Raw genomic sequence first — 8414 nt, 5'->3', positions numbered from 1 at the left:
TTCATAACATTGATCTTTTGCCAAGAAGTTTAGCTAATCTTAACTATGTACAATCAAAATGAAGTAAACAAGTATTATGGGAGTTACATATGCAATAATGTATAAAATCTTCTGTATTATTTTGTTCAGTAGAGTCCCTGCTGAAAAGAGATATCTCAGGCCGTATTCTAATAAACGAGATAAAGGAGAAACTGGAGTCAGGGTTGAGTTATTATTCTGCAGCATAAGTCTAGATATGTGAGTTAAGTATTATGATAAATTGCTAGAGTGTAGTGTCAGAATACAAGATTCTCGGATTGAGTACTGAGAAACTAGGAGACCAGCTTTAGTTAGGTAGTTTAGGGAATTTACTATTTTGGGTCAGTACTGAAAATTTCCATGACACTTTTTATTTTACTTTTATATTTTTTATTTAAAGGCGCACTCAGTAATGTTTGTCTTTGTGTCATCTTGGACTTACGCTGACACCTAGCTGCTTAGATGAAGCATCATTTAAAATCAATAGTTTTCAGTTCCAGATGCCATTGTAGAAATTTAGTATTCACAGTCAGCCATGATTAATTTAATCCATGAGTGAACGTGTCAAATAACAGGAAGGTTACTGAGATTAAGCTAGTAGTATTCAGCTGGTCATGTGATTCTAACATGGCAGCCCCCATGTGCTGACCCTCTCCATGTAGAATAAAACAGTTTTATAAGGTTACTGATATGACTGGAATCTTCATTTTAATGTGAGTGGTCATGATTTAAACTTATGCAAATCTGAGGAAACAATTACTGGGTACACCTATAACAAGGATTTTATTTCAAGGTGCTATGAGAAATCAAACTATTGTATTCTGTACTAATCAAACTACTGAATTTAATTAGCACATTATTTCTATAAGCCCAGTTAAAATGTTCTGACTGTACACCGAGTAAACCACTTTACTGAGTTGGGACTGTGCTTCTAGTGAATAGTTTGTATTCCTTTGATCAGGCTTAATGATTTTAAGTCATATCTTGAAATCTCTGAAGACAAACAGTTTGAATTATATCAGACATCATTAGAACAGAAGGAAAACTTTGCTCATGGAGGTCCAGATTTTAAAGCTCTTCTTTCACTCTACTTGCCCTGGTCAAAGTTTAACATAGTTCTTGGTTTAACAGCATTCAATAAGGCCATCCTCATGGCTAGGTCAGCTAGTCAGCTAGTCATTCTAAAAAATAAACTAGTATTTGTTATGAGAAAACTAATAGTCTATAGAGTTAAACAAAAGTTGTAGTTAAAACACATTAAACTACAATTTCACAGTTGTGATAAAAATAAAGCCTAATAGTTTACCCTTAATAGATTTCATATGAAACTATAAAAAGCTGTTATAATACTAGCTACAGTATCTACAGTGAAATGTGATACATTTTAGTCATTGTGATGTGTAGTTTGAAAAGCCTTGTAATGTTGTTGCATGGCACATTCTTTTCCTCATCACTAAGCCTACTGATAATAATGAGATGCGATCAGTTGGGATGCATTCAGTGCTTATAAAGGGCAGAACGTGACATGAATGTAACTACATTTGCTTTGGCAGGCTGAGATTCCAAACCTTGCTGACGGAAAAATCATGAGCAGATTTGTAGCTACGTTTTTTACTTTACGTTGACTTGTCACTTGTCAGAGCCTTAGCCATGCATGTGGCTCACTTCAAATGCATGGGAGTTGGCATTCCTGGTAGTTCTTTGTTTCAGGATCCTGACACCCCCATGTTGTCTTGCTTGTTGTGTGTGTGAGCACATGGTTCCTGTTTGTGTTCTTTTGCCATGTGCTCTAGACCAACTTTGGCAATGTCACCGCCTACGTCACCAAACCTGTAGTTAGCTGACTCAGCAGTCCTCAAAAAGTTAGCTATTACCTATAAATTGTCTGGTTAAGCTAAATGAAATGTCATGCTGCGCTGTTGGCTGTCAAATTCGCTATGGCAAAAACCGAAGGCTTCACTTTTATTATATTCCATCAACAGAGCCGACAGGACTGAGGAGATAATTTCCAACTCGTGACTTTTCAGCGAACATTTTATTACAGATATGTTATCAGCTCATATCATAATAATAATAGTATGGCTAAGACTGTTTCTGTATTTATGATGGCTTTGTGTCGTACTTTTGTTTAATTGATGATTATAACTAGCTGTGTTACTATCAATAGCGTACCCAAACCTATCTAGCTTTGAACCTGAAAGCTAATTTTATTCTAAATTATCTTTTAGCAATATTTAGAGGAGCTAGCTAGGGCTAGTTGTCTAATCTGTCAAATCTTACACAAAAGTCTGGCAGGTTTCTGCCACCACTTACTGCTCATGTGATGCAATGTTTGTAAACAATGGGACTGATCTCTTATGTAATTTTATTTGTCTTGTTTTCAGTTCCTTTGTTGTTTGTGAGCACATGGTTTCTGTTTGAGGTGTCATGTGCTGTCCTGACATTTCTGTCTTCAGTGCTAACCCCATCAGCTTTTTTGCCTAATTATTAGTTTGTCTCACCTGTTCCCCTCATTCCCCTCCTCATTTCTACCTCTATTTAATCTCCCTGTCTGCTCTGTCTTGTGTCAGTTCGTTGTGGATGTTTTTCCTGTGAGCGTGTCCGTTTTGTGGTTTTCCTGTAAAGGCCCAGGCACACTTCATAGAAAAACGAAGAACAAACGGGTGTGACGACTATAGGACAAAATCTGGTCAAAACAAAGATGTGTTTTAGTTCATTTTGGTGGTTCGTAACAGCTCATCAGGGCTAACTTTAGGAAAATTTCATTCTGGCTGCTAAACACCTTTTTCAGTTACATTGTTCAGTCAGTTAAAGCTAAAGTATGTAAAATCTGTGACACTAGAGCCACCGAACGGAATAGCAAAAATAAACTTTGTTTTCAAAACAGATTTCTGCATACACCCCCCATCTGTCGTTGGTCAAACAAAAAGATAGTCCCTCTCCCAACTCACACCATTGGTTGAGCCAATGTAATTGTGTTTGTTTAGACAGTTCGTTCATATCAGAGGAATTTTTATAGCGCTACAGAGATACAGTGCTTACAATTTTCGAGAAAATCACCCTATGAATGGCTTCCTTATAGTTGTCTCTGCATATTAAGAATGTACAGGGGAAAGTATTTTAACAATGAAAATTTACATGCTTCAGTTTAAAGATTAGTTAACATGAACACAGTGGCCTGCAAAAATTATTAGCGAACTGGTGCAAACGTACCTACTGTACATCTGTATGATCGTTCACGTAGAGACATTTTCCAAGAACATGTCATTCTCTTTGCTTTATTATTTGTTTAATTGGTCTACAAAGTAATCAAATCTACTCAAATACTCTTAAGTGCCCATTCACTCTGTTGTTTGATAAGCTACTTCAGTCATGTGCTGTCTGCAGTGAAAGCCTGCCCATAATGTCATCATATGATTCTTTTATCTGTATTCTGCCCATTAACACTCTTTTATACACCCATTTTTGCAGTAGTATCTATCATCATAAGCAATAAGTGTAACTGGTGTATTTTATGGCCGCTTAATTCTACTAATAGAATGAGGCATTAAGTCATTAACACGTCATATTAGTTGATGTTTATGTAGTCTTGTAAATCTTCATATTTACAGTAAATGTTCCTCTAAACGCCTCTGACAGCGGTGTGACCGGTGTCTGAATGTTCACAAACCATATGCCATTGCTGTCCTGTTTCGAACTTCTTTTTGGAGTGAGAATGCTGGAGTCTTTAGTCTTTGTTTCTAGTTGGATTACTTGAGAAGAAAAATTGCATAAGTTATTAAGTCTTGCTTTGGGCATAAACCTTTTAAAATGTTGTTAGAAGATATTAAGTTTTGTTTTCAGAGTAATCTGTCATTTTGCATCTCAAGTAAAATGATTCTGGTTTTAAGGATGTTTAGATGTATTTATTTTTTTACTGCAAAACAAGACACAAATAGGTTATTAAGTAAGAAAGTGATATTTAGCAGTGTAATTGCTTTTTTCCATTAATATTTTCAGTATGCACTAGTAATTTAAATCAAACAGTGCATGGCTGTATGCAATGTATGTTAGTGCAACTGTATTTGTTCTCTGCCAAGGTTAGAGTCTCCAGGCCTAACAAATTAAATCTGTTTCCCTGACGCAGCTCAGATGAGTGATGAGTGCCTTGCCTTTTGGTAACACTGTCTCTTGCATTCTATCAGAAATTCATTGATAGACAGAGCACATGTCCGTCACAGCTCACTGTACCCAGTGCTTCAGTCAGTCCAGCCATTCACCCAGAATAAAATAGGTGCAATGGCAAAAAAGGGGAATTAGTTGAACAAGAGGTGGCTTTGCCATTTTTCAGCACGTAATATGCTTGATGATTTTTAAAATCTTTTTGAACCTTTTTTTATTAGAAGTCACATTGTTAAAGGTAAAGTGTAAAATTTCTGTCCTATTAGCATCACTAGCCATAACTGCAAAAATAATGACTGTTTCTCTACTCCTGTCCACCACTGGTTGATGAAACAGAGAGATGTTGTGCAGAGACAGAGTTAAGCTGGGATGTGAGAAAACATTGCAGAAAAAAGCATTCGCTAAGAATATGTAATGCCAGTGTGCAATTGGTGCCCAATATTATGATATAATATTATAATAATACCATGAAATTCTCATCTTCCTCTTACTTTTAAAGCCATGATAATGTTACGCACTGAACCATGGCTTATCATATTTGCTTAATTAAAAGACTACTATTTATATTTATATTATGCAATTAAGTCTTGGCATATAACCAGAGACTGACGCATACTAAATTTAATGGGGCTGCGTAAGTGGCAGAATTTCTGAAACTTCCTTTAATTTTGAAATTATAAATCTGAGCAGTTGAAATCCTTGAGCACAGCATAACATTCAGTATAGTCCTTATAGCTTACTCATTCTGTAGGAAAACAGCAGCATCTGGAGAAAAGCCAACCAATTAGCCTCAGCCTGCTAAGTCAGAAAAAAAGTTGCTGATCTTCGGTCGCAAGCCTATGTGTGTTGTGTAGAGTGCAGATTCAGTTATTCCAACTGGATAACAAATCATGCACTGTGGGACTGCTGTATAGTTGACACATGTGCTCACCTCTACACATTGTACATAAATGCTAAGCCATTGTGGGTTGAAAATGTGCTACCACTGTGCCAGATGTTGCTTTTTACTATTGCAGAAGATCATGTATTTGTAAAAAAAACAAAAAAAAAACATGATAAATAAAAGTAATTGAGTCAATGAGCCAGGGGCTTAACCACGATACACACTGACAGGGACACGCACCCCAAATATTCAGACAATTTGCCTACCAGTATGGGTTTCAGAGGTTGATTCTGAAATTATTACATTTAGTCTCCCTAATCCTGAATATTTAGTTGCAGTGGTTATAATTTACTTTGCTTAAAGAAAAGAAAACCTATAAGGAGCATTAAAGGATCCGTTCACCCAAAAACATGTCTTAAGAGTTTGTAGTCGAAGAATTGGTGCATTTCTATGCCCAGCCTTATTTTTTGAAAGTTTGCATCAATTCTTCGACTACAAACTCTTCAGACATGTTTAGTAAGTTCTGTTCTCTGTTTTGTGTGCAGCTGTGTTCTGTTCTGTTGTCGCTATCACTGTGGAGGACCTGTTTTTAGATTAACAAAACAAGTTTTACTTGAACGCCTTATGCCGCACGGGGGCTGCGTGAACTGTTGCTCTTATGCCCTATCATGAACACGCACAGGAGAGCAACAGTCAGTGAACATTTTCACTAAATAATACGTTAGATTACAGTTTGTTTCTCACCAAACCTTATCGTACGATTTCATAACAATCATGAGTCTCATGGAATAATTTATTAGACTTCTGAATAATACTTTTGCATTCTTTTGAAGCATGAAGATGTGGTCATCATAAACTACCATTGTATGACATCACTGAGCACAAAATTTTTTAACAATTTCTCCCTTTGTGTTAAGAAAAAGAAAGAAAGTCATGTGGGTTATAACAACACAGGGTTGAGTAAAGAATGACTGAATTTTCATTTTTGGGTTAACTATCCCTTTAAGATTTGTTTTGCATTGTGCATAACAATTAAGCACATTTTCCACCAAAATCCCATTACCATGATAAGGAAAAATATAATTCTCATTAGTGTAATGCAGAGAAAATATTGATATATTATATACATTTTAAAATGTGTATACATAATGATAGTATTTGCTGTACTGCCTTTAATGAAGAGAATCTCACGAGAATCAGCTTTGAGAATGGTGAGTTGGACGCATTACAGTAATAAGAATGAGGATTTATTTCACATCACAGTTAATGAGAATGTGTGTTGGAAGGGCTTTTTGTCCAAAAAATGCAAAAGCTTTTAATGGCTTGTTTTTGTAAAATATAATACATTTTATAATAAAAATATTTATTATGAAATACAAAAATGTATTATTATTATTATTTTGATTTTGGGGTAGAATATGACATGTTTTTGACAAAGATTTCCTAAGATTCACCCTAATACTGTTCTTTAATTGGAATTTTATTTTTATCATTTGTTTTTTTTATAGAGTAGGCACAGTTTTCAGAAAGAAATAAATAAATAGTATTATGCCATGATGTGCACTCTTGCCAAAATAAACACTAAAACAGGAAATTCCCAATGCTGCTGATTGCCCCAAGACTATCCTCTTCACAGCAGACACGGCTGCATTCTTAAACACTGTTTGATTGCTGTTGGACTGCCTTAAGCTCTATAACAAGCTTCTTGAAAACACTGACTCCCTAGGAACCTTGCTCTGACCCAAAGTTCCTTTTGAAACTGTTTATCAAGGGTTGGACCGAATTCACTTTTAACTTTTGTAGCACAACATATCAGAATGTGAAAAACATTTTGAGCGCACCTGTTTTCCCCATGGGTGTGTTTTGGGCTATAAAACAAGCAATAATACGTACTGGACTCACAGTTGGGCAGTTGGGCTTTACCAGTTTAACACTGTTTCAGAAGTTCTTTGCCACCTCCCTAATGTCAGATCTAAAACTGCAAAATAAATAAATAAATAAAAGACCCACTTTATATTAGGTGTCTTTAACTACTATGTACTTAAGCATCTAATACAATGTTATTATTATGTAAATACGTGCTGTTGGATTGTACGTAGATTTAAAGGACCTGCATTTAATTACATTTGTAGTTACACTGTTAACCTTACATCTAATCCTAAACCTAAGCCTACCCCAACCCTTACCCTAAACCCTAACCCTAATCTTAACCCTAACCCTGCCCATAAACCTACTTGTACCTCAGCCTCAATAGCAGCAAATTTGAATCTTGTGAGAATTTTGCAGAACAACATGTAGTTACACAATAAGTGCATCATATTGCACGTATTTTAATGTTAGTCCATAGTAGTTAAAGACACCTAATATAAAGTGTGACCAAAACAAAAATCAGCTACTTGCTCTAAACTAAGTAACTTCTGTACTTTTGGCACAGCAACCACAGTTTAAGCTATAACCAAGAAAGAGAGGTATTCATGTTCGCAATGTAAATCATGCTTCCACTGCAATTCTGTTCTTTGAATCTGCTGCAGGTATCGCAGCAGATTTTAAAGCAATGGTGTTTACAATAGTCTGCCCAGGTTTGGGAGTGTGAAATGAGGTATCTACTGGGAGTTTCTAGGACACATATTAACACCTAAGGAAAGAACTACAGCCAGTAATCGTGGCAAATATTACAATGGAATACTAGCATACTGCTTACTGCATACTGTGCAGCCACCTACTGTGAAGTAATTCTAGATTTTATCACAAGTTATGCATTTGGATATATATAAGACATTATCAAACCATTGTTTGTCAAAGTTTAGCTTTTTTATTTTTTTTTTTATTTTTTTTTTAAACTGTCTTGAAGTGTCAGTTTTTGCAATAATGTGACATTATGCTTACAGTCAAACCTGACCTGGTGTTACAAAGAGAAGACATAAAGTAATCATTTTGTTGCCAGTCATTTATTTCAAACATCAAAATTTAACAACTCAGAGTAGACTCAGACTTTGTTCTTTGCTCTCTGTGTTTTGCACTATGTATGTTTTAAAGTCTCACCCCTTCATTTCACTGTGTGTTTGGTCTGCATTGTGGCTGATTTATATATTGTATTTGACAAAAAAAAAATGCTCTGTTTTTTAGTCTTTCCATTCATCTCCTATGGTCGGTCAATTTTGACCACGAACAGTAGTGTTATTGCTTTTTTTACAACTACTTAGACTTATCAAATCAAGTAAAAAAAATAAAATAAATTGTGTGTTTAGATGACTAGTGGAGGAAAAGTCACCAAGTCTTGTACTGCTTAGATAAAGGAAACCATTTTTATTACATCACAGAATTTTGTTACATGATGAATACTATATGAAAG

Source organism: Myxocyprinus asiaticus, chromosome 2, assembly GCF_019703515.2.
Source record: "Myxocyprinus asiaticus isolate MX2 ecotype Aquarium Trade chromosome 2, UBuf_Myxa_2, whole genome shotgun sequence".
Classification (NCBI taxonomy): domain Eukaryota; kingdom Metazoa; phylum Chordata; class Actinopteri; order Cypriniformes; family Catostomidae; genus Myxocyprinus; species Myxocyprinus asiaticus.
This window is presented reverse-complemented; position numbering follows the sequence as displayed.